Source organism: Malaclemys terrapin, chromosome 1 (genome assembly GCF_027887155.1).
Source record: "Malaclemys terrapin pileata isolate rMalTer1 chromosome 1, rMalTer1.hap1, whole genome shotgun sequence".
Lineage (NCBI taxonomy): Eukaryota > Metazoa > Chordata > Testudines > Emydidae > Malaclemys > Malaclemys terrapin.
Genome location: NC_071505.1, coordinates 12,129,544 through 12,157,397, shown reverse-complemented (window position 1 = coordinate 12,157,397; position 27,854 = coordinate 12,129,544).

Sequence of the window (27,854 nt, the reverse complement as noted above, 5' to 3'; positions counted from 1 at the left end):
TTCTCCGGTCTCTCTAAGTGCAGCCCTTCACATCTCAGGCCTTGTGCCTTTACTTCCCTCGGATGGAATCATGTGATTCTCTTAGACCGGGCCCTAGGCTACAGCACCCCATGTACCATCCAGGCTTCCCCAGCAGGTCTGACTTGCAATTCTTCCCAGCATGGCGGAAGCTGGGGCAGATCATGATCAACACCACCTCATCTGTCTGACGGGAAGAGCCAGGCAGGGCCGGTGCAACCATTTAGGTGACCTAGGTGGTCGCCTAGGGCGCTAGGATTTGGGGGGCGCCTGTCAGCAGTGGCAAATACACCAAACTTCTGATCCCGAAGTAACATTTCATTTTAACAGTAGGAACGAAGCACAACATAAGGGAAGCAGGATTTTAAAACAACAGTCTATACACACGGCCATCTTGCCTAAATCCCTACCATCCTGGCATGTAAGGCCTAGCTTCTTCAGACCCTCAAGAGGGTAGCTTAGCCAATCTGTTCCTGTGAACAGCTCCCACAAAACTCCCAGATCTCTGGACTTTTTAACTGTTTATACTTCTCTTGATCTGCCAGTTCCCAGCCGCTGGTGAAACAAGTTGAGTTAATTGGCTGGAGCTAAGGAAGTAGGAGCTTCCATTCGTCTCTAAACCCCCAAAGTCTTTGCTGTGGGCCTTCCCATCTCCTATCATTGTTTCATCTTTCTGCATGTTACCCCACAACACTTGATTTAACCTGGTGCAGTCATGCAGTGAACATCCCAATAGCTGTGTCACAAACAGTATTTTATTACAGAGTCGCCCCCAGTCTGACACAGCTCATGTCCCTTCACGGGCAGGAATAAGCTACTTGGCAGTGTAAAGGGGCCTTAGGTGTAACTGGAATTTACAAGGCTCCTTTATACCTGCTTCGTTCAGTGCACAGGATAGACCTGGTCTGGGTCAGGGAAGTGTAGAGAAGGAGGCTGTTGTCTGTAGGAGCTCTGCTACATTTGTGGAAAAGCAGGCCAACTGGGGGGGGGGGGGGGGCAAGTGGGGCAATTTGCTCCGGGCCCCACAGGGGCCCCCACGAGAATATAGTATTCTATAGCATTGCAACTTTTTTTTATGCACGGGGCCCCCAAAATTGCTTTGCCCCAGGCCCCCTGAATCCTCTGGGCAGCCCTGTGGAAAAGGTGTATATAATGAATGAGGCCAGAGACTGTGGCTAGGTCTACACTACAGGGCAGGGTCGACTTAAGATACGCAACTTCAGCTACGTGAATAGCGCAGCTGAAGTGGCATATTTTAGGTCGACTTACCTGGCTGTGAGGACGGCGGCGAGTCGACCGCTGCCATGCCGCCATCGACTCTTCCGCCTCTTGCCGCGGTGGATTTCTGGAGTCGAGAGAAGAGCCATCGGGGATCGATTTTATTACGTCTTCACTAGACGCGATAAGTCGATCCCCAATAGATCGATTGCTACCCGCCGATTCGGCGGGTAGTGAAGACGTGCCCTGTAAGAAGAGGAAGTAGAATCTCGTGTCTCATGGCTAAGGCAGTTAAATGCTGTCCTGAAGATCTGGATTCAGTTCCTGCCTCTGCCAGATTTCCCATGCGATACTGAGCCTGTCACTTTAACCAAACTTTGCAGAGGTGGACACTAATTCTGTGTTCCTTATTTTCTGGCTGCCCAGCTTGAAATTTGGGGGGGGCCTGATTTTCAGAAGCGCTGAGCAACCACTGCTGCAACGGAGGTCTGTCTTGCATGGGTACCCATTGCATTAAAAGAGAAAATAAAGAGCCCAATAAAGCAAACGGGAAAGAAGGCATCATTGGTAAAGTCACAATTCAGTTAAGCTGCATGACAGCCGTTGAGAAGCCAGGCAAGCTGCACATTTGCGTAGACCCAAGCGCTTTAAAGGAGATCATTCCCAAATACCCACAACAAAGACATGTAATCTGACTTGGCAAAAGCAAAAGCATTCTCAGAATTTGATGCGAAAGACAGATATTGGCAAGTGCTACCAGATAAGGATAGCAGCTACCTCACCCCACGCTGGACACAGTAGGTAGCTACGGGTGGCTGAGAATGCCATTTAGGATCAAACCTTCAATGGAATAATATCAGCACAACCAGCAGGGTGTACGACCAGCACTCGCAGGGCTCGGCATCACTGCTGATGACATTCTGAGGTACGGGTGCAGAGACAGCATGGCGGAAGCTGGGGCAGATCGTGATCAGCACCACCTCATCTGTCTGCTGGGAAGAGCCAGGCAGGGCCGGTGCAACCATTTAGGCGACCTAGGCGGTCGCCTAGGGCACTAGGATTTGGGGGGCGCCATTTTCTTCGGCAGTGACCGCGGCGGCCGGATCTTCAGCCGCCCCGGTCGCCGCCGGTATTTAGGCGGAGGGAGCTGGGGCAGTGGAGCGTGGGGAGGACCGCCTGCAGCAAGGGGGGGGGGACTCCCCGCCCCAGCTCACCCTGCCTCTTCCCCGAGCACACCGTGGCTGCTTCACTTCTCCTGCCTCCCAGGCTTGCAGCGCCTAAGCTGATTGGCGCCACAAGCCTGGGAGGCGGGAGAAGTGAAGCAGCGACGGCGTGCTCGGGGAGGAGGCGGGGCACGGGTGAGCTGGGGTGGGGGGGGTGCCTCAGGGTGGGGGATGGGTAGCTGCCGCAGGGGGAGCGCCTCAGGCAGGAGGGGGGAGATGCCATGGGGGGGCACCTCAGGGTGAAGGGGGGGAGCTGCCATGAGGGGGCACCTCAGGGCGGGGGCTCGGGGACGGGGGGGGCGCAAGGTGGAAGTTTCGCCTAGGGCGTGAAACATTCTTCCACCGGGCCTGGAGCCAGGGAAGTAAATTTAAAATTAAATAAAAACAACATCTTGCGATCGATGGCAGTACCATATAGGGGACACGTGTTGACTTCCCTAGGGCTATGACCTGACCCCCCAAAAGGGGATTGGTCCTGCTTTGAGCAGGGGGTTGGACTAGATGACCTCCTGAGGTCCCTTCTGGCCCTGATATTCTATGAGTCTAAAAGCAATACAGCAAATGCTCACCCCTAAAGATATTAAATCAGTTCAGCTATCAGGATATGTTAACCCTCTGACAACATTTCTTCCAAACCTGTTTGATGTGGCGAATCCCTGAGGTGACTACTGGACAAAGATGCAGCATGGATATGGTTACCTCAACACCAGACAGTCAATGCACATATCAAAGAGTTGGGGACCAACTATCCCATCCTGAAATATTACACGGTGAACAAAGAGGAAACCAGTGTTATGCCAGTGGGACGGAATTTGGGGTATCACTCCTACAAAAGGGACAACCAGTAGTTTTTGTATCAGGGTCTCTATCGCCAACAGAACAAATTAGAAAGGAATGTCTTTCAATAGTGCTTGCACGTGAGAAATATGTTCAAGGATCAGAAATCGTTCAAGTAGAAAGTGACCAGAAACCACTAGGGAGCATTTTAAAGTGCCATGCTAGCAAATGCCTCCAGTGCTTGCTACTGAAATAGCAATGCTACAGTTTAGATGTACACTACAAGAAAGGGACTGAGAGGTACATAGCTGACTTCTTATCCTGATCACCCTTGCAGCATGAAAATACGGCACCCGAACATGAATATGAGATCCTCAACCTGCTAGAAAGCATCAACCAAGCCCATGATGTGCCAGTTTCAAGGCGGGGGCTGGAAAATATCCAAGGACAAACCATAAAAGACAAAGATTTTCCAGTGCTCATGTCTCTCATTCTGTCAGGATGGCCAGACACCTGGGGAGAAGTCCTACCTTCGTCTCAAGTAGAGCTGGTTGGGAATACTTAGATGAAACAATTTTTCATCAAAACTGAAATTTTTCGTGGGAACATATCAGTTTCACCAAAACTTTCATCAAGAAGGTTTCTTGGGGCCAAGGTGACATTTCTGGTCAAAATGAGAGAGAGGAAATGCCCTGCCCCAGAATAGCCAATAGCCTGATGGTTTTGGCATACACCCAGTACATGGGAGACCTAACTTCAAGTCCCTGGGAAATTCAGCAAACCATGGACTTGAACCCGGATCTCCCACATCCCAGTAGTGTCCTAATCACGTGACTATCGGCTCTCCTGGGGTGAGTGTTTCTTATTTTTTGTCAAAATATTTAAATATCTCAGTTTCATCCAGTGAGGAATGGGAATATTTTTGAAATCTCAAAAATGTTCACAGGATAGGAAATCAATTTCCCACTCAGCAGTACTGTCAAGAATATTGTTGAGATGAAACAAGAACTACGAGACAACGTCATACATAAAGGCACTCAAATCATTATCTCCAGATCCCTGAGAAGAGAAACTATCTCAACAATACATCAAAGCCATTCCGGAATACAAACCTTTATCCAGAAAGCCAGAGACACTGTATGCTGGCCACACATGACCAAGGATATCCGAGACATGGTGAGCAGATATGATACATGTGGAGAAATGCAAGCAAAGCAGCAAAAAGAGACATTCGGCATTCCCAACAGACTCGGGAGCAAATGAGAAATGGACCTTTTTACCACACAAAAACAGTTTTCTTGCAGTGAGTTTCTACAATTTACCCAGGAATGGGAATTCAGTTATATTACATCATCACCACACCACAGCCAGTCAAATGGCAAAGCCAAATTGGCAGTTAAAATTGCTAAGATTCTATTAAAGAAAGCTACAAAAAACAAATATGTGGCAAGCCATTCTTAGATCGATTTACTGCAGTGTCTACACCGCACTGAGTTGATGGGAGACAGTCTCCCATTAACTTACCTTATGCTTCTCGTTCCGGTGCAGTACCGGAGTTGACAGAGGAGTGATCTGTGGTCAATTTAGTGGGTCTTCACTAGACCTTCTAAATCAACCCCTGGTGCATCCATCGCTGCAGCATCAATCCCCGGTAAGTGTAGGGTGACCAGATAGAAAGTGTGAAAAATTGGGACAGGGATGGGAGGTAATAGGCACCTACATAAGAAAAAGCCCCGAATATCAGGACTGTCCCTATAAAATCAGGACATCTGGTCACCCTAGGTAAGTGTAGATATGCCTTCAGACTATGATCAGAAGAGCTCCTGCCACAATAGCAATGCAGATGAAGCATGAGCCTATCTCAGGAGAATTGACATGTGCAAGGAAAGATGTAGCCATCCTCTTTGCAAAAGTTACTCTGCCAGTCTTAAGTGTACCAGGTATCTTATTGTTAATGAATCCACATAAGCTAAACCCTTCTCTTCCAAACCCTTCAATGGGATTTACAAGTGCTCAGCTTTGGCCCTTTTGCTATAACTTTGCTGGCAGAGTCTAGTCCCTGAAGTTACTTGAGCAAGGATAGATTCTATCTTGGAATCGTCAGCATTTCCTTTATCTGTTATTTAAAATTGTAAGGCTTACCAGGGAAATGAATAAGGGAACAGAGGACTGGAGAGATTTTATATCAGTCCTGTGCAAACAAAGTTAATGTGTCTTCCTTGTGCACAAAGATTAACTGTGATTAAATGCTCCAATATGAAAAACGAAGACAGAAAAATAGAAAAGTGTTGCAGTTCTTAGCCATCCTTCTTAAAATAACTACCATTGTGTTAGGCTTAAAAGGCATTTGCTAAAGTTTTTTGTGAAGAATTAAGCTTATTTGTTATTCTTTTAAGATAGAAACAAGAGTAAAGGAAAAGCTGTTAGTCAACATTGTCTTAGAAGATAATGGTTTCTAGATAAGAGCGTATATGGGTCAATGGGAAGCTTCGGTAAATATCTTTCTTGACTGACAGCTCTCTTGAGATTTTTTTAGCTGGTTTAGTGTCACTTTTTTTAAACACTCCACCAGAGGTATTAACTGATAGCAGGAGGAAAGAGAGTTTTGTCCGCCAAGCGCTAGCAGGAAGTGCAACCCTGATAAGGGCTGAAGTGCTACCTAAGGGCTGGTCTAACTCAATTGAGAAGTCAGAAGTCGATTGAGTTCAATCAGGGCGACCTATTAGGATGGACACTCTTATTTTGAATTAAGGGGGAGGGGAGCTTTCCACTAATTTAACTAAACTGGTTTAAAATTAGTGCTCAAACTGTGGATAGATAAGGCCTAAAGGTTACGAGTCCGACTCTGAGGCTAAATCAAGAGGCGAGTAGAGGAATCTTAGGGTATGTCTTTACTGCGACAAAAAAATACCACGGCACCAAGTCTCAGAGCCCGGGTCAGCTGACTCGGGATTATGGGGCTTGGGCTGCAGGGCTAAAAGTTGCAGTCTAGATATTTGGGCTTGGGCTGGATCCTGGGATGAGACCCCGGGAAGGTCTGAGAGCCCGGGTCCAGCCCAAATCTGAACATCTACACTGCAATTTTTAGTCCCATGAACCCGAGTCAGCAGACCCAGGCCAGCTGCAGCCATGCCGCGTGTCTTTTATTGCAGGGTATAGAATCATAGAATCATAGAATATCAGAGTTGGAAGGGACCTCAAGAGGTCATCTAGTCCAACCCCCTGCTCAAAGCAGGACCAATTCCCAGCTAAATCATCCCAGCCAGGGCTTTGTCAAGCCAGGCCTTAAAAACCTCCAAGGAAGGAGACTCCATAGACATACTCTGAGTGGGGCTAGTATGTGAGGAATAACAGTATTCCCAAGCATTTAAAAAATTAGTCAAGCCCTAAAAAATCATGAGATTAGCTAAAAATCATGAGACAAAAATACATTTGAGGTTCTTTTTATTGCTCTGTCTGGTGTTGGAGTACATAGGGTTCACATTTTCAAACGTTTCTCTCCAATCCTAAGGGTTAGAAACGTACCTTTTTCCGTTACATGAAAGCGGAGAGTCGCATGTTATAACTTGACTCCAGCAGCTGGGGATTTAAGAAAAACACCAGATATCGTGAGACGAGCAACAAAATGGCCAGAGTTGGCCACCTTGAAGTAATGATCATCTGTAGTCAGGTTCCGATACCCAACTAACCTCAAGGAATACCTTACTCAGAAAATAGCCCTGTTGATTTCAATGGGGCTATATGAAGGGTGAGGTGCTACTCAAGGTGAGTAAGAGCGTCTGCCCCAGACATTATCAGTCTGAGTGAGAAATCAGCTAATACTGCAGTGCAGTTATCGCTTATATCTAAACCCTTAAACAGATAAAAGCACCCAAAATAAACACTCCTGTGTGGAATACTAAAAAAAGATTAAAAAAAAAAACCCGAAACAGTACCAATACCTGCTGTTTGCATTGTGGTGCCTTAGTCTGCAGGTATTTGAAGCCCCCATGTCACTATGAAGGAGTATGGAAGGGGATCTGAGGGCTTGTCTTTATTAGAAAAGTTGTGCCAGTGTAATTAGATTGATGAACCACAGAAAGCTTTCATTACAAACACACTAAAGCCTGACTTACATTGATTTGCCTTAATTCAGTAAAATATTGTGCTTAATTAAACCAATTTAAGCAAGGTTTAAAGTGGTTTAAGTGCATCTACATTAGGAATTTGCTACTGCCTTTCCCCCTCCCTCCCTAAGGCTGCTGGAGCAATGTGGTAGTGCCTCTGTGGCATTTGCCATGTCCCACCCCCATTGCAGCCTTCTGCACTGGACTAGGCAAGACTGGCACAGATACCCTTATCATGGCACACTGGGGATGGAGCAGATCCACCTTGATTTGGGGTGCACAGCTGTGTAGCTTTTACGTGGTGCAGAGGGTGTTTTGCTTACATTCTGCACCAGGGCTAAATTTCATGCTACATCATTTTAGTCCCCTTGTAAATTGCTATCTTAGTTGATTATTAGGCTAGGTGGAAAGGTCTTCCCCCCTAGAAACCAAACATCAACTGTGGTTGCATCGACACCGGACTTGGAGATGTAATTTCCAGCTTGGTAGACATAGCTGCATTGGCATCGATCAAGCTAGTAGGCTAAAAATAGCGCAGCTGTGGTGACCCAGGCAGAGGAACGGGCTAGCTGCCAGAGTACCTACCTCGGGTCTTGGGTGGGATTGTACGTGGTGTGGTTAGTCCTTGCCACTGCTTGCAACACCATGGCTACACTCTGTCTTTAGTGCATTAGCTCAATCAAAGTTAGCGCACAGACATTTACCTGAGCTAGAAAGTTCCCCTCCAGCTGCAGTGTAGACATACCCCGCACAAGGGGGGCAAAGAATTACCAGGCGTAAGTGCCATACAGGTAGTGCTGGAGTCTGATCTCCTCATTCTATAGAACAAGTGTAGCATGGGCAATGGCAGTGCAAGCTTCCCATAAACCTGACCCTATCAACATGCTGCAGTCCTATCATTGAGAGGGTCCAATTCCCGGGGCCATTCTAATCTCTTATTTTGTACCGCATGGATGGCTTGAGTTGATGGTATCTTCTGACATATGTCCCTATTGGCGTAGGAAACTAAATCTCCTCTGGGGATCACAAGTAGTACTATCTGCCCAGGCAAGAAAGTTAATAATGGAGGAACTGCATGGAACTCACCCTGGGATCACCCAAATTAAAACGTTGGCCAGAAGTTAGATTTGCTAGCCAAGCCTAGCTAGAGAGATAAAGCAAGCACTGCTGGGTTGTGCCACATGCCAACAGTTGAGGCAATTGCCTCATGTAGCAGACCTATCACCATGGGAATGGGCAAGAAGGCCTTGGATCAGACTATACATCGACAATGCTGGTCCCGTCCTTGGGTCATTGTTCCATGATGTGTGGATTCCCATTCTAAGTGGATGGAAGTCATTCTGAGTAGCTACCTCCTCTATAACTATTGAGGAGCTTTGTTTCTTGTTTAGCACACATGGACTGCCTGAGACTGTGGTCTTCAACAATATTACCAGTTAGGAATTCCAGGTCTTCCTGAGGGTTAATGGGATCAAACATATCACTTCTGCTCCCTACCACTCACCTACGAATGGGCTAGTAGAGAGGGCTGTTCAGTTCTTTCAGAATGGACTCAGGAAGGTTACTGAGGGGTTACTGCAGACCAGGCTGTCTCAGTTCTTGTGTAATTATAGAACAACCCCTCATGCCACAATAGGGGTATTGACTTAGAAACTACTGATGAAGTGGCTGATATGTACCCACTGGAGTTTCTTGAAACCTTGTCTGGAGAAATAAGTGCATCAACATCAAGAAAACACAATCATGACCATCAACAGAGCACTCGCTTTTTGTTTCCTAGAGTACACTGTTGGGTTCGCAATTTTGTGGACATGCCAGCTGGTTGCCTGGCATGATCATAAAAGCTACAGGCTCACTTTCCTATCAGGTTGCTGTAGTCAATTCCTGCATGAGATGACATATAGACCATCTGCTTGTCCAGGGAGGAGGTAAGGAACCTGAGTCCAGTTCAAAGGACTCACCATCTCTACCCAGCGATGGTGGATCATCAGACATTAGTGTTCCTGTGATTCACCTAAGTTCAGAGTTGGGGCAGGCAGAGTCTGCTCCTGTTGGATCAAGTACTAGAGTGGATCCGCCAAAGGACTCTCAGTCTCTTAGTATTGGGGCAGCTATGGAATTGCCACCTGTCCTGGCTATGCCAGGAACAACTACTCCAGTCTGCCACTGCTCCAAGAGACAACACAAACCCTCTGTCCGCTTGGATCTGTGTGTGGGGCAGAATAATCCCCTTTTCCCTTTTCTCCACATGAGGTCAGGTAGTCTACCCCTGAACCTCTCATTAAAGTTCCAGTTTTTATAGTAAGCTGTTGATTTTCCTACCAAGGAAATTTTGTTGAACTTTGACAGGGAGGGATGTTGTATCCTGGGAGTTGAGGGCAGTTATTTTAGGATAATCCCTAAACATGTATTCTGGGGTGGGGAGTTTTGCCTGGTCCATGGGGCCATTTTGTAAGTTAATAAAGAAGCAATTGTTGAGACCAGACTTGGTGTGTTGTGCTCCCTGTATTCCCCTGAGTGGCTGTAACACATATCTAGACCACTATTTTTAGCTGTGCTACTGTGGGTGTGACTGCCTGAGCTGCAGTCTCACCTAGGGTTGCCAATTTTCTAATCGCACAAAACAAAACACCCTGCCCTGCCCCCTGCCCTGAGACCCTGCTTCTGCCCCGACCCTTATCCTAGCCTCCACTCACTCCATCCCTCCTCCCTCCGTCGCTCACTCTCTCCCCTTCACTCACTTTCAATGGGCTGGGGCAGGGGATTGCAGTGTGGGAGAGGGGTGAGGGCTCTGGGCTGGGGGTGTGGGCTCCGGGTGGGGCCAGAAATGAGGGGTTCAGGGTGTGCAAGAGGACTTCGGGCTGGGTCAGGGGTGTGTGGGGGGGTGAGGACTCCAGCTGGGGGTGCAGGATCTGGGCTGGGGCCGGGAATGAGGGGCTTGGGGTGCAGGAGGGGGTCCAGGCTGAGGCAGGGATTTGGGGTGCAGGGGGAGTGAGTTCTCCAGTTGGGGGTGGGGCCAGGGATGAGGTGTTTGGGGTGCAGGGGGGGTTCAGGACTGGGAATTGGGGTGTTGGGGAGGTGCAGGAGGTGGGCTCTGGGAGGGAGTTTGGGTGTGGGAGGGGACTCTGGGCTGGGGCAGGGGGTTGGGGTGAGGGAGGGGGTTTGGGATGTGGGGTCCCGGAGGCACTTACCATGGCTCCCAGTAAGCGGCCACCAAGCACCCCTAGGTAGAGGGGTGGCCAGGGAGGCTCCGCGCGCTGCCCTTGCGTCCGCAGGCGCCACCCTCGTAGCTCCCATTGGTTGCGGTTCTTGGCCAATGGGAGCTGCAGAGCCGGCACTAGGGGTGGGGGCAGCCCACAGAGCCTCCCTGTCCGCCCCTCCACCTAGGGGTACAGGAACCTGGTGGCCACTTCCGGGAGCCACGCGGAGCTAGGGCAGGCAGGGAGCCTGCCTTAGCCCCAGGCCCCTGCTGTGCTGCCGACCGGACTTTTAACAGCCTGGTCAGCAGTGCCGACCGCAGCTGCCAGGGTCCCTTTTCAACTGGGCGTTCCGGTCGGAAGCCAGATGCTAGTCTCACCTCGGATTACAGTGTAGACATACCCTAAGAAAATAGGTTCCAATACATTTTAATTAATGTGATTTTAAACAGGAATTAGAACCTAGAGTCGACTGGCCAAGTCACATTGAAAAATATGTTAGTTGGTTGTGGTTAACCGTAGCCTCCCACCCAGTGTTGAGCACAACCAGCTACACTTATTTGAATTATTACTTGTCCTGACTACAGCTGGTGAAGAGTCCTGTTTACAATTAGGTAACATTTTAAAACACAACTTATGTTCCTAGTCTATATATGGCCTGAGAGATGATAGTAGATGTGTTTTGGGTAAAGTTGGGCAAAATTTGGGTAAAGTTGGGCAAAAAAGTTGGGATAAAACTTTCGGGGGGATGAAAAATGCATATTTGGCAACTCAAACGTCTCACAAATTCATTTGTTTCACTGAATTGTTTCAGTCCAAAAAAAAAAAAACCCTTTAAAAATTCTGAAAAAAAATCAAACCCTTAAATGTTTCAATTTTTCAGTTTGAAAAGTCTTCAGTTCAGAGTTTCCTTTCATTTTATTAAAATAACAATAAAAGTGTTTTTAAAAGGGTCAAAATTGCAACAAAAAATTTCAGTTTTGTCAAAAGGAAATAGGCTCTTTCCCTGATTATTTTATTTATTTTTTTTACTTTTTGTTTCACCAAAATAATTAAATGTTTTCGGTTTGTCCCAAAATGATATTTAGTTTATATTTTTTGTAATTGTCTGTCAACTGAAAAATCTATTATTCACACAGCTCTGGTCCTGGCAATTCATTATAACAGAAAAATAAGCCAGTGCAATTTTGGGCTGAGTACAAAGTAGCAGCACATCAGGGAGGTGAAAGTCCTTCTCTAACGGGCTACGATGAGACCATACCTGGAACACTGCACTTTGTTCCAGGCATCTCATCCCAGAGTCAAAGCAATGAATTGGAAGGAGTTCAGTGGAGAGCACCAAAAATTATTAGAGCTAGTAAAAGGAACTAAATGCAAACAGCTTGGTGAAGAGATGGCTGAACGGAGAACCTGACAACCATTTGCAAATGAGTGAGGGGTGTTAACACTAAGAAGGAAGATGGAAGCTCACGTGCTGCCTTTGGCAAGCGTATCATAGGTTCCCTACCCCTGCACTAGATCACCTGTGTTCACAGGTTCGTTGACCCCCTCAAAGAATTCTAATAGACTGGGGAGGCATGATTTCCCTTCACAAAAGCCATGCTGACTCTTCCTCAACAAACCATGTTCATCTGTGTGTCTGATAATTCTATTCTTTACTATAGTTTCAACCAATTTGCCTCATACTGAAGTTAGGTTTACTAACTGGCCTGCAATTGCCAGGATGGCCTCTGGAGTCTTTTTTACATGTTGGTGTCACATTAGCTATCCTCTAGTCATCTGGTACAGAAGCTGAACTAAATGACAGGTTACATACCAAGATTATGGTTAATATATGTTATTTATTATTGTAGTGCCTAGGACCCACAGTCAAAGATCAGGGCCAGAATTGTGCTGGGTAAGACAATCTGCCCCAATAAGTTTACAATCTAAACATATTATGAGAGACCAACAGGTAAAGAGAAACAGACAGGTGAGAAGAAGGAAGAGAAAGACACCAATGTAACAGTGAAATGATCTTCTTTGGTGCAGTAAGTATAACCCACTGGCAAGTATGTTACAGGTCCCCCTCTGTGCCTGATCCTCAGAGGATATGAGTGTCTTGTAGCCCCCAGTACAGTTCTTTGGGTATTAAACTCAAGCTGTAGTAGCTTTTGCTTTTAGCTCTAGAAGTTCCCAGTTCAGTCCTGAGTGACTGGGTCAAGTTGGAGGGGAACTGTAACCCACGTTTGCCTGTGGGTTAAATAAGCAGCAATCATAGCACTGATAAGCAAAGCAAAATCTGGACTTAATAGCACGCAAAACTTCCTTTAGTGCTAGATCTATTATTATAGCGTGGAACTAGCTCTCAGTGGAAGCGTGGGAAGCCCCATTTAAAATTAGACTGGTGGGCAAATATTTTGTGCAGAACAATCCTACCCTGCATCTGACAGACCTCTGCAGTCTCTAAAACTTCTTTGATTCAGCCACAGCCCAACCAAATGCAGAGTCGGATGAAAGACAGAAAAAACTGCAACCATTAATAACAAGCCTCTTGTCTCTGAGCAGGCAGCCAGGAACTCCTCTTCTGTGTTGTGGTTTTATTTTATCTCCCCTTTTTATTATGCAGGTTGCCATGGCTTGTTGTTGTGACCTGGTCGTTTGCTGCTAGAGGGCCTTTCCACTGTTTGTTTTCTCCTTTGCTTTATCACAGTGGAGCATTGTGGAGGATAATACCAAGAGTGTTCATTGTCAACAGGTGTGTGTCAAGCTGAGGTCAATCCGGTGTCAGACTCCGCTCCTGGTGGAGACGCAGGGATGGAACTGGCCGTCAAAGCCAGAACACATTTTTTTGTGTTGTTTTCAGTGCCAAAGCCAAGAATTATCTCACATGGGATTTAAAACCTCTGGAGACCTAATAAGTTGAGGTGTATTTAAGAGGCTTTGATTTGCACGTGTGACATAGTGTCATTAGAAATAATAATATCCCTGGGCGGGAGAAGTTGTTGGGGGAAATGAAGGGGGGAGAAAGGCTGCTAGGCTAAGGAAGGATGAGGTAATGATAACATAATTTCCTAAACGGGCTACTAATTAACCACAACTCTGGCTCTTAGTGGTACAGTTTGACTCCGTCAGCCTGCTGTATAATAACACAGGAATTCCTCTACAGCCAGGGAAAAAGCCGCAGTGCATTTTTCTATGATAACGCTAGCCAAAAAAAAGAAGTGCATTTTATATCTTTTTTTTTTTTAATCCCTGGGGAGCAGGCCAAAACTCCTGGCATGCACAGAAGGGAGGACATGCTTTTCTCCTCCTTCTGCATAGGTTTAAAAAGGACGATGGTCCCATAAAATGACAGCGAGGGCTGTCTCCTTGTGTTGCTATATAAATATAATAAAGAGGGATGTAGATACTGGGCCAACGTCAGACTAGTGTGTAATAAAAGAGGGCTGGATGGTGCTGCTGTCTTGCTCAGCCAGGCATCGGTGTTAGTGGGAGCAAAGCCTAACGCACGCACACTTCAATGCTTGGCCTAGTTATATACCGCGTCTGATTTTCCACTGCCTTGTACCTTGTGCCATCATCTAGGCTGCCATGTGGGTGTAAAATGTGGCCAGATCAGAAAGGTGCAAACGGCTACACAAGAGGCAGGGCGGTGGAGAACCAATCTCCTTGGGTCCAGATCTGTTGCACAGGGCCGCCCATGTTCACCAGATGCTTCCCACTGTCCGCAAGTGGGTGGAGAGGGATAGTTCAGTGGTTTGAGCATTGGCCTGCTAAACCCAGGGAAGTGGGTGGAGAGGGGCTGGGAGTGGGCGGAGCCTTGGTTCCACTTCCCACCCGCAGGCCAGATGCAAGGGAGAAGTGTAAATTGCAGTAACTTACCTCCTCTCCCTGGAAAGCAAGAGGGAAACAATGGGGCATTGTGACTCCCCGACACAAATCCTTCCCACGATTGCTCCTGGGGCAGAGCAGATCCATGCCGTCCATTACTCAGGCTAAAGGCTTGACCCAGCCCACCAAAAAAACAGAATCTACAAAGGTTAGTTAGGACTCAACCTTCCTGCCGTGAGCCAAGTAAACTTCATGTGAGGTAAAAATATGCTCAGTCCTCAGCGTTTGGATCTGGATTATGCACAGTCCAATGTCTGGCCATGTTCATATCCCAGGATTTCAACTGGGGCCCATCCCTCATGTTAACGATGGATAAACTGATCTTTGGAATTAGTAATTCACCCATAGCCACTCAGGAACTCAGTGGTAAATCAGGGGATAGAACACAGCAGCCCTGACTCCCGGTCAGCTATTCTTCAGTCCTCGATAATACTGCCTCCTTAGCCTGAAAAGCAAGAAGTCATAGAGCAAATGCATATAAACCTGCAGCTAGTCACGTATGTCTTACAGATTTAACTTGAGCAAAGTGAGAGGTCAATAGTTAGCCAAGGAAATGCCAAGTGTGATAGGAGTTGATTAAAATAGAGTGTGTAGAAGAGCTGCTAAACCAGGAGAAAATATGCTTCACTTACATTCTCTCTTTCTGTTTCTATGAGCTGTGGAAAAATTAGTGTTTCCATCTTCACGCTTCATTAGTGTCCCCTCTCTGACCTTTATCATCCTCCCTGTTTTTGTATATAGGAGGTGAGAACCTCAGCAGATGTAAACAGTTATGACTCCATAGCCTTTATAAATGACCTTCTCTTTCACTACAGGTTCCTCCCACAGTTACTGGGCTGTCAGACTGCACCTACAATTAATACTCTTTAGCTGACTCCAATATCCTCCTTTTGTAGCCATTTACGAATAGTTGCCTTATGTATTATTAGAACTGATTTATAAAAAAAAATGGGGAAAATATTTGTCAAAAATGTTTGTTTTTCCTTCCTTCTATCAAATTTAGAATTTTTGAAATCTTTTGACTATGGATCAAATTTTCAAAATTACCCAATTGCCTTAGGAGACAAAGTCTCATCTTCCAAAGTGACTTAGGCACATAAGCACTTTTGAAAATGTAACCCCAGATCTCTAGAGGGGAAATAGTGCGAGGGGGGGAATTCCCTTTTTTTCCCCCAAATTTCCAAATTTGAAATTTTAACAAAACAATTTCAGTCAGCTCTAGTTACTATGTCCCTGCTATGCCTGAAAATTTTACCTCAGGTATAGAGTTGGTCAAAAATTATGAGGAAAAAAATCCCAATTTCTTTTTCAAATTTCAAAATTTGAAATTTTAACACAGCAAAAAAAATTTAACAACCTCTCATTACTTTTAATGCTCCTGCTGTGAATGCAAGCTATATTGAAACACAGGATTTGTCAGCTGTCAGAATTGTCTCATGGGATTTTTATGAAGAATAGCAGGAAAAACAAAATACCAAAAACCAGATCCCTCCTATTATCTTCATGAGGTTAGGATTTTTTTGTAAATATTGATGAAGTACTCAATGTTGTACAATACACACATAAAAACAGTCCTTGCTTGAAGGCACCTAAAAGCAAGACAAACCAGACAGGACATGCTGGGAGACTTGCAGGAAGGTGTTGCCATAGTTAATTGATTAAATTATTGCTACTTCTTCTTTTGTAGGAACGGATTCCCAGAAGGGACAAGTCTTTAGAAGGATTTTGAATTAGAGCTGGAAGGGGAACGGTTCTCATCCCATGAGAATTTTTGAGAATTTGAAAAAAATTTCTTGTCCCAAAGCAGCCAGAAAAGTCAAAATCTTAAAAATATATATCATGAACTGAAAATCCAATTAAAATAAATATATTAGGGCAATCAAAATGTTTCCTTTCAATTTTGACTTTTTTTTTTTACGTTTTACTATAAATTAACAAACTCATTTCAAAATGAAAAACTTCCATCTAGAAAATGACAAAATTTTTCATTTCAACAATTTCAAATCTTTATAATTATTCCAAAAGTTTCCAAATGGGAAATTTGTTGAAATTGACCCTTTTCCTGGAAACATTTCGGTTTCAGCAAATCAACATTTTCCGACGAAAAAACAATTCGTTGAAAAATTCCCCACCAGACCTCATTAGAATATGGGGTGGGGACTGGCACTGGCAAGCCAATCTGTGCTTAGGGGCTGGTCTGAGAGAAGGCTCAAAGATGGGAGTGAAATGATACCATGGGGGAATTCAGCCTGGTGCAATTGTCATACAGAAGGCTGCAGAAGGGACAGACAATGTTTGACAAAGCCTTTCCCTATTGATAATGTGTTCTTTCCATCCTATCTCTAAGAGACAGCACATGAGCTAAACACACGATCCCTTCCAATGTATGATTTACATTGATACCAAAGATAAAAACTGGATTGGCCTCTGGTTGGATATATACACCAAATCAGCTTCAAATGAGCCTGATGGATTTGTAGAAAAGTTAGCTACTTGCTACTATAGCAACCACGGGTGTCAAATGACAGAAGCATGACATCCTCAAATCTACCATTCTGGAGAAAGAAACCCGCAAAGGCATGAAGAAATGTTTAGCATAGAAAGGAAGAACCTCAGGAGGTCAAATGATGCAACACTGTCTTCTTCTGCACGGAGTCTGAAAGAGAATTAACACTGTCTAGATCAGGAGTTCTCAACCTGCAGCCCATGGGCCATGTGGCCCAATCAGCACACAGCTGGGGCCCATGTGACATCCTCAGGGCCATACGGGTAGTATATAGATCAGGGATTGGCAACCTTTGGCACACAGCCCGTCAGGGAAATCCGCTGATGGGCCGGGCCGGTTTGTTTACCTGCAGCGTCCGCAGGTTCGGCCGATCACAGCTTCCACTGGCCAGGGTTCGCCATTCCAGGCCAAAGGAGGGCTGCAGGAAGCGTCGTGGGCCGAGGGATGTGGTGGCCGCCACTTCCCACAGCCCCCTTTGGCCTGGAACGGTGAACCGTGGCCAGTGGGAGCTGCGATCAGCTGAACCTGCGGCCAAAGGTTGCCAATCCCTGATATATATTATGTGGAAGCAGCCCACATAACACATAGAGAATGGTATATGCAGCCCATAATGGTAAATAGGTTGAGAACCACTAGTCTAGATTAAAAGCAACGTCTACTCCCTCATCACCCCTTAAATAGCACAAGGCTTCGGCTAGGGCACTCGGTCATTCAGTAACACCTCATTCTCAAAAACGCCTTTCAGCACCATTGTCCTCACTCTTGTTGTTTAGCACCCAATGAATTGCACATGTGCAGCTCTCTTGACATTTACCATGCGGCCTCACTCACGCACTGCTTCACTGCAGGCCACCACATCAGTCAAGACACAGAAGAAAGCTCCCTGGCTTTGCAGCATTATAAAAATCTGTTGCCTCCAGGCTGTCCTGCTTTGGTTTCATTCCTCCCCCTTTGCCTCAAGGACATTCAGTTTGCTTGAGAAAGAAAACATAAGGATAATAACCAATGAATGCATTATCCTGTTTGTTGATCTCTAGACATGTGCTAAACTGTTCGCACAGCTAGTCAGCAGAAAGATGCTTTTCTGACTGCTACCAGGCCCTTCTCCTTTCACCCCCTTTCATTTGTTTCATCCGCCTGGCCTCAGAAGATTCCATGTGACCACAACACAGTCTACCCGTATGCAGTCCATTACAGTATCAAGGCTGAAGATTGTAAGGTCTCTAGGGCAGCGACGGTCTTTTAACAGTGCCTAATACAATGGAGCTCTGACCATGACTAGGGCCTCTAGCTGCTAAATAGAGAACAATAAATGCTTTGGGCACAGACATCTGAGATGATTATAACATGTCTGCCTTACATAATTATTTCTATTAGTTATTTGTATTACAGTATCAACTAGAGGCTCTGAATGAGATCAGGCCAGCACTATGACAGATCCTGTCAACAGGACATGTTGTCAGAGACAGTCTTTGCAATCCTGGCCCCCATTGTGCTAAGCGCGATACAAACACAGAACAAAAAGACAGTCCCTGCTCCAAAAGAGCTTGCAGTCTCAGGGCTGGTCCACACTAACCCCCCAGTTCGAACTAAGATACTCAACTTCAGCTACGTGAATAACGTAGCTGAAGTCGAAGTATCTTAGTTCGAACTACAAGGTACTTACCACGGGTCCACACGCGGCAGGCAGGCTCCCCCATCGACTCCGCGTACTCCTCTCACAGAGCAGGAATACCGGTGTCGACGGCGAGCACTTCCGGGATCGATTTATCGCGTCTAGACAAGACGTGATAAATCGATCACAGAAGATCGATTGCTTGCCGCCGAACCTGGAGGTAAGTATAGACGTACCCTAAGGTGCTGATCCTTGAGGTAGCTCTGTGCAAGAAGACCCCTGCATAGATGCAGATTCAGTTCCAGGATAAGGGCTTAAATAGACAAAGGGTAGGCGTAAGTGAGACTTAAGTGATACATAGGTTTTGGGTCATTCGTGTGCACGGGGTGAATTTCATAATCACAGACTAAATCCCAGTCTGCTCAATACCACTGAGAAACATCCAGGGTTCTGCAATACAGACTGAAAATGCATCTGCTTACTTAGATTGTAAACTCTTTGGAGCAGGGTTTTTTTGTTCTGTGTTTTCACAGCGCCTGGTCAATAACTTGGGCTCCTACATGCTACTGCTCTACAAATAATAATCTGCCACCTGGGTTACAGAAACTTTATGAGTATTTAAAACAAAAGTGATTGGGATTATTTCTTGCATCCCTGCACTTGTGAAGCCAGGTTTCAGTTACCAGAAGGCCAATTGTACAGAACTCTGAGGGAGAAAAAAATTCAAACTCATTGATTTAAAACATCTCTAACTACGATATAAACTAGATTTCATAAACACACAAAAATGTCACAATTTTGTAGTCCAATGTCCAGGTGTCTTCCGGGATACACATTCTCTGTATCTAGCTGGAAAATGGATACAAATATTCAGCTAATAATACCCCATGTGCATACACACACACACATATTTTCTTAAACTCTAAGCAGTTGCAGAAAGGATCTGGTTCACTGGCTCAGGTCAGTCCCATCTGCCAGTAAACTAGGCAGGACTGTGGTTTAACAGTTTTGCAGACACCTTGAAGTAAGAATAAAGCATGAGCAGCTCCTAAGACATGTGTGTTGTTGCTTTTTCTGTAGCTTTTTTGTGTGCACGCGTGTCTCTCTGATCTGTTAACCAGAGTCTCCGGTGGAAGGTCAGATAGATATGAAAGTGAGCATGACTCACCAGTGCCTATGCACTTAGATCACAATAAAATATTTAATGAAGTGCTATACAAAGTTAGTGGAGAAACAATAGAGAGTATGATTGGATTGTTTAAAGCCTCTTCCTCATTTTGCCACTCAGGATCACAGATATCAGAGATGGAAAAGCCTAGTTATTAACTTCCTGACAGTGCAGGATTATTCCTTACAGCACATTTTCTAATGGCTTTGTCCAATAAATCTCGGGTTACCAAAGATCACTGATGGCCCATGGATCACTTGCTTGGTAATTCATGGAGAGTCAGTAGGGCACATGGGACTGGGTCATTCATTTTATTTCCAGCTGCTAAGCTGCATTAAAAGTTAAAGGCTAAGGAAATATGCTCCTTTTCTATTTAGGCAGTTGTTGTGTTTGCCTGAGGGATGTTACATGATCACAAGTGGGAGGGGCGGTGGCCTACTCTATGGAAAAATGTTCCAGAGCCCCCCGGATTGACAAGGCATCCTGGCTTCCATTTCAACCATGCATTCCCTTTAATCTTTCAGCCTTTCCTCTGCCTACTGTAAGCCTGCATGAGTAACGGCATGAAAGGAGGGAGGGGCGGGAAAAACAGGATTCATGGTCTGGTGGTTAAAAAGCACAAAGCTTGGTAGTTAGGAGACCACAGTTCTATTGCTGGCTCTGGCACAGAATTGCTGTGTGACATCATTCAATCTCCTGGCCCTCTCTGTGCCTCAGTTTCTTGATCTATAAAATGGGGCTGACAAGGATAACTTTCCAGTCTTAGGCCATATGCTACACTGGTAAAGATCTCCTAATGTGGATACTGCTAATATCGGCGAAATTGCAGTTTTCCCAGTATGGCTTATTCCAGCCTTCCCTCCACCCGAGTGAAATAAGCTATATTGGCAAAAGCACAGTTTGCTGGTATAATTACATCTAACTAGGGGGTTTTGCAGCTATGTCGGTCAAGCATCGCACCGCTTCTCACCCTTCACTGACAGAGCTATGCTAAGCAAAAGTTTGTAGTGCAGACCAGGCCTTAGAGGGTTTTTGTGAAGGGTAGCCCTAAATGATGGCTATGTAAAAGGATATAAATGCTTTTCATGCCTTTCATCTTAGGCTCACTATAGGATTACATTTTTAGGCACCAAAGTAATTGGCCATATTTTTCCAGAGTACACTGGGCTTTGACTAGGGCTAGTTGAACACTTGTAGTTTTCAGCCAAAATTGTTTTTGAAACATGGACATTGACATGGGGGCATTTGCGGGAAGGGGAAGGAAAGGGGGAAATCAAATTCAACCAACTCTAGCTCCTTGGAAAATCTGGTCATATGTGTCACAATGGGAGCTGTTGGGAGTTGAGCACTTTTGAATATCTGATCTATCTGATCCTTACTCAGGTGCCTTAATAGGAACTGAGATCTTTTGAAAATCTGGCCTCATTTGCGGGTGCTGAGCACTTGAAAATCTAACCTGAGGTGCTTTGCAACTGTTAAATTTCACAGCCCCCAGAGAAGTGCTGTTGCTCCCATTTTACCATCATTATAAATCATTGTGAGATTCCTGGATCGAAGGCATCATAGAATGCAAAGTATTATTAATTATTATTATTATTATATGAGATCTGCCAGCATAAGCAAAATTCATAAAGCTTGTAGCCCAGAGGAATCTGAGATGTATTGTAAAAGCCATCCCTGAATTGCTTTTTGAGCGGCATGACATGAAAAAGTTTCTCATAAGGAGTAATGAAGGTAAACAACTGGGTGGTATAATGGATATTTCACCTGGCAAGGAAAACCTGGAAGCAGAGGATTGTAAAAAGCAGGCCCAGTAATTATACAGTATTTTACTGCCAGTAAAAATGTGAAGGGGAAATAAAAGAAGGCTCCTTTACTAGAACGAAAGACTAGCTCTACTTGCCCACCTAAAGGGTAATAATGGTCATGCTGGGAGTGTTAAAGTCTTTGAACTGTGTCTAAGTACCAGTTCTGTTTACTTTAAGGAAGGAAACTGTCAGGTTCTGTTTGTTCACAGTGAGCCAGCCACAATGCATCTGATGGATTCAGGACTAGTAAAGTGGCAAATCAAGTATAGGAAACAAGAGGTGTATCACAGGATTAGATTTACGGAGATAAAAGTAATCAGGGGACTGCTTGGTAGTTCTTGTTTGCCATGAAACTTGACTACAGGAGATGGGTCTTTTTTTAAGGCTTTCTATGGTTGGGGGAGCAGGGTTAAAACCAAAACTGCCCATTTCATTATTCTGTTCTTGACCATCTTCAGGTACTTTGGAGAGAGGCAACTTTTTAGAGGGATCATGTTTCTACCTTGTAACAAATCCTGGTTGTGATGTTTATGGGATAATTGCATTCCTGAACAGGTCACGAACTCTGAGTTGTTTTATTTTTGTCCCTGAATTTAAACTTAATAAAAAAAATAGGAAATGAAGCATCCTATAACTTATGCTTAAACTTGCAAAGCTTATTTTATGAGGATAGGTCCATGGTTTGCTATTGAAGGGGCCAGGCAGCTTATAAAATTACGTGCTCAGCCTATTAGCTTCTTGCTAAATATCAGCACCCATCACTCTGACATGTTCCTTTACTTGGGGTACAGGTGAGGCAATCTAAAATAAAACCCCGTGAAGAAGCTGGCATTCTTAAAAATATTAATACTGTGATCAAATTTAAGCCTCAATGATTCTCACTAAGACACTCTGCAAAGCAGAACATTCTCACACAATTAATTTTGTGTGCTTTACGCCCCCTCCCCCTCTGTCCTGTCTGTTATAGCCATGTGTCATCTCTTCTAATATACTTATGATGTGGTCCAGTGAATCAAGCACTAGCCTGGAGAAGTAGGATCTGTTCTCAGCTCTGCTCCTGGCCTGCTGCCCAACTGCAGGTAAATCACTTCCATACTCTGGGCCTCAGTTTCCCCGTCTGTAGAAAGGGGACCATGATACTTACTAGAGCTTGCCAGAAACTGGAATTCCTGTTTTGCAGGAAATTTTGAAATTTCAAAATAAATTTGGAACACAGTGAAATTTGGAAATTTCTCACAGAATGGGAATTACAAAATTCTGTTTTGAAAATGGCAAAATGACATTTTATTTTGACCTTTTCTATATGTATCCCAGGTTCCCCAACATCCCTGAACCCCAACAACCTGCCCGGCAACTTGGGGAGCCAGGCAGCTTGGAGCCAGGAGCCTGGAAATCACCGAGCTGGGAGCAGTTTTCCACTGGAAAACAAAATTTTCTGACAAAATTGAAATTTTCCCATGGAATTTTTCTTATGCAAAATTCCTGACTAGCTCTAATACTTACCTTCTCTATATAGTACTTAGAGATCTATGGACTAAAAGTGCAATATAAGAATTAGATATCATTATCCCAGGCCCACTGAAGTCATCAGAAAGGCTCTTATTGACTTTTGTGAGCTTTGAGTCAAGCCATTAGACTCTAAGCTCCCTGGGTAAGGAACTGTCTTTTCATTTTGTGTTTGTGCAGCACCTAACATAATAAGGCTGGGAGCCTAGATCAGGGCTTTTAGGTACTACCACAACACAAACAATAATACAAACAATATATTCTCACTTAGGGCTACATTGCCACTAGCCTTTATGAAGCTGTGCAAGGTAGTAAGGCCCATTCTCATGCTCTCTCCGGCCCAATGACTCTTACATTATTTATACAAAGTGGAGTAGCTTCAATAGCAGGGATTGAGGCTGCCCTACATTAGAATATCCCATAGCTCAGGGGTTAGTGCACAGTCCTGAGAGGTGTGGGAGATTGGCCATACCGGGTCCATCTCGCTCAGCATCCTATCTTCGGACAGTGGCCAATGCCAGGTGTTTCAGAGAGATCTTCAAGTGATCACCCTAGTTCACATCCTCCCTTCCTCCAGCAAAGGGGGGCACTGAAGCTGGGTCCCCAGATGAGTGCGCTAACCAGTGGGCTAAGAGCTATTTTGTGTGGACTGAGGCAGGCACCCAACTCATTTTCACAAGGAACTACTCAGGTGCCTACGCTGCCTGACTCCAAGAGAGGGGTTCTCAGTTCTGGCTCACAAGCAGAGATAGTTGCCTATCTCCATGAGCGGAGTGTGGCTTAGGACACACCCCTCTTGTTGGCATATCCCATTGGCTAGTTTAAGTGGCTCCGTGCCTGGCTTTTGTGGATCGCATTCTTAGTGCCTCTCCCCCACACCATGCATTTTATTGGGAGCTTAGCCACCTAACTCAGGCTTTGTGGATCCAGTGTCGTTCCAGTGATTATCTAGACACCTAAGTCCCTTTGTAGATCTGGGCCTAAGGGACCACAATGCCCCCTCTCTCCCCGCCAATAAACATACCTTGCCCTCCTTTGTACAACCTGCCTGGATGGCTAGTCTGGGCACAAGACAGCTGGCTTCTAAGGACCACTGCTTCCCATGACCAAATGGGTGGGGGTGAGAGCAGAAAATGATCAGCGCCTTGGGTAAGGGGTAAATGCCATCTTGTAAAGAGCTGCAGTAACTTATTTCTCCCTGTGGGGGGAGCAAGGAAGAAAATATTACTTGAAATTTTGAAAATTTCAACAACTTCTATTAAATACTGATGTAGGGGCCTAACTCGAAAAATTTGGCCTACGTAGTTTGTCCAAAGTCACAGGAAAATGGCAGAGCCTTAAATAGAAGATTATTTGGCCTTCCATTCCCACCACACAAAGAAAAGAAGGCTTGTCTAATACACCTGCTTTAACATCTCTCTAAGCACTTCCGTAAATTGTCACAGGTCTGCTCTCTCCATCTCTACAAAAAAAAAAAAAAAAAAAGCCTTACAGAGGTAATGCTAAAGAAACCAATGAATCCAGGCTAGATCTGCTGCTTAGATAGCAGAATCTCAAAATGAAAGGGGATGTTATGATTTCCGACATCAACAATAAAGGAATAAAATGCTTGTAGCCTAATTGTTCCTTGAGCAAACAGAGACAAGACACAACCAGACAAAACTAAACTTAGCAGCCAAACCTTCCTTTCAGCACCCGAAAAAGGAACATCACTGGACCACGAGCTTGTGAGCTGATGCAGAGAGAATAAAAAGAATTCCAAATCACCCCTATGGGCTATTTTTGCCCTGGCTTCTCTGCCTTTTCTTTCCCTCTCTTTAGCAAGAAATCGAAAACATTCGCGGGCCTGTCTGTTGGCCACATTGCTGCTCCTCATGTGCCCACTCCTAGAACAGTAGATATTCATAGAGTTCGTCTATAGAGTATTTTAGATTTTTTAGCAGTAATGGAAAATATGAGTGCCAAGCCAAACCTGCTGAATTGCAATTTGATGACAAATCCACCACATTGCAAATCTTGTCATTCCATTCCTGGGGAGGCTGAAAAATAGGAGCTAGTGGAGAAACCAGGAGTTCAACTCTCATCTTTAAGTGCTGCTTAAATTCCCACCCAATACATAAAAGAATAAATGGACACACATTGGACATCAGGAATAGTAACATACAAAAGCCAGTAGGAGAACACTTCAATCTTCCTGGACATTCTATAACAGATTTAAAAGTAGCCATTCTTCAACAAAAAAAGTTCAGAAACAGACTTCAAAGAGCAACTGCAGAACTAAAATTCATTTGTAAATTTAACACCATTAATTTGGGCTTGAACAGGGACTGGGAGTGGCCAGTTCTCCTCAAAAGGAACTTTCCCTCTCCTGGAATTGACACCTCCTCATCAATTATTGGGAGTGGACTACATCCACCCTGATTGAATTGGGCCTGTCAGCACTGGTTCTCCACTTGTGAGGTAATTCCCTTCTCTTCATGTGTCAGTATAATAATGCCTATATCTGTAATTTTCACTCTATGCATCTGAAGCAGTGGTTTTTTTACCCACGAAAGCTTATGCCCAAATAAATCTGTTAGTCTTTAAGTTGCCACCAGACTCCTTGTTGTTTTTGTGGATACAACATGGCTATCCCCTAATACTTCAAATTCCCATGGAATTCACTACGCTTATTATTGCCTATAACTAAAGCAATGAACCCCTACCTAGAAGACCGATAAAGAAAGAGCTACTGAAACCTTTGCTCCATTTTTTAAATAAGTTAGCAAAGCCTTTGTACAAGGTCAGTGCAGGCCCAGCATCCATGTCTCTAACATGACCTTTTCCACTGCCCTGAACCAGAATTGCAGCTGTGCTAAGGCAAAATCAATCCCCAAATGAATGAACTGTGTGCCAGTCAGACATATGGCTCTGTCGATATCAATGCAGAGGAGGTCACTGCTCAGGTGTTGCACTGGAGTGCAAGTTTGATGAAGCTGAGTATGTTTTGCCGCTTGTTAGCTGGGAGAGATGGAAGTGAAATCCTTATGGAGCCCAGGGTATGCTGTTGAAAGTGTTGCATGCAATGGGAAAGTAGAAAGGAATGCACAAATCTTTCCCCTCCACTTCTTAGTGCCACGCTTTTAAGGTTGCAGCCCTGACTGACACAAACATAGCAGTTGGTTGATAACTATCTTTGGCAATACAGGGGTGTATATGGGCCCTCACAAAGACCAGGGTCCAATTCTGCTAGGCTGTCTTCTAACAAACCGGAAGAGGTAGTGCTTCCTCAAAATGGTGATTATTTCAATAGACAAGTAAGATAAGGGAAGTACTGTCTTTCTTATGTGAGCGATGGGGATCTGTAACGGGGTCCTTGCAGGGCCCGGCCGGCTCCTGCCCCCGCTTGGCTGAGAAAGTCACAAAGAGGCGTTGGTGCAGTGCTCACCACCTTTCCACCATACACATAGTCCCCATCTTACAGTCCACCAGCAGGAGAGAGGGGGTAAGCTACCTCTCGCTACTTCCCCTCACGGCCTTTCCTCTAGTGCAGCTTCCCTCTTTCCAGCTCCTCCCCGGCTTCCTTCCCACGGGGCTTTTATCCAGCCCCAGCCTGATGAGGCCGCAACTGTTTCAGCTTCCCCAATCAGGGCCAGGTGGTCTACCCAGCTCCAATTCACCTCCCTTAATTGGAGCTGGAGTGACAGAGGGTTGGCTAAGCAGTTTTCTGCTTAGCACCCTGTCACAGGATCCAAGACACAGGAACATAACATTGTATGCACAGGGCCATGTAGGAAATCGGAGACAGAGTCAGGACTTGAGCCTAATTCTCTTGAGTTATTGGTTAGTCCAGTCACTTAACCACAAGACACTTTCTTCTCATCGTGTGAGCTATGTGCTGGGTGTACTAGGGGGAATTACGTTGTCTAGCAAGTTAGCTGCCTATAAAGCGTGTAACTTAGGCTATATCTATTCAACAAACTAAGGGTGTGATTCTCCTGCTCGCTTACTCATACTCCCACTAGCTCTCATCAAGCTATTGCAAGTATAAATACCAGCAGAGCTTTGGACGCACAGGCAGTAGCAGTGGAGGTATGACTGAGCTGAGCAGACTACAAACCCACCTAAAAACGGTGGGTTCAGACTCAGCACAGATCAGTTACGCTACTGCGGCTACACTACCACTGATGCTGAGGCTAGCTCTCATTGAGTTGCTGCGAGTACATGTACACAAGCAGAGAATCACCTCCCATGAGTTTTACTGTCATCATAGCCTGAGCATACCCAAGAAATCTGCTTCATAGTCTAGAGTGGGCCTTAGCTCATTTGTGCGCTATGCTCCAGTTCCCGTATGGGGGAGCGTGAAAACTCTACCAGCTGAAACTCCCAGGATTTTTTCTTTATAGTTTCATGAGGGCGGTTGGATCCAGCCCATAAGAGTCCACAGCTCCAACCTTCGAGAACCACATATATCCCCCATACACAAAGAGGATCTGACTTCGGCCTGCCACCTAGCCCTCCGGAGCCTTTACAGCACGGCTCCCCCACCCACACCTATGACACCTTCCACCAAGACTAAGTTCATTTAGAAAGAAATATCCATGTTAAGGAGATGATTTCAAGCCGAGCATTCAGCGTAGTCCGGTCATGCCTGCCTGCTTAAGGGAAAGCAAATGTTCAAAGTGGGGAGGACAGAAATGTCTGTCTGCTAAATCAGAAGCCAAAAGACAGGCCCGGTCCTTCCTTTCTGAGGCCTGAAAGAGAATGAAGGGAAAGTCTGAGGCTTCCTGTCTTTGTAATGAGTTTACTAATTAAACATTAATTGTGAGCCTCCGCTGACCAACATTTAAATGAGGTCTT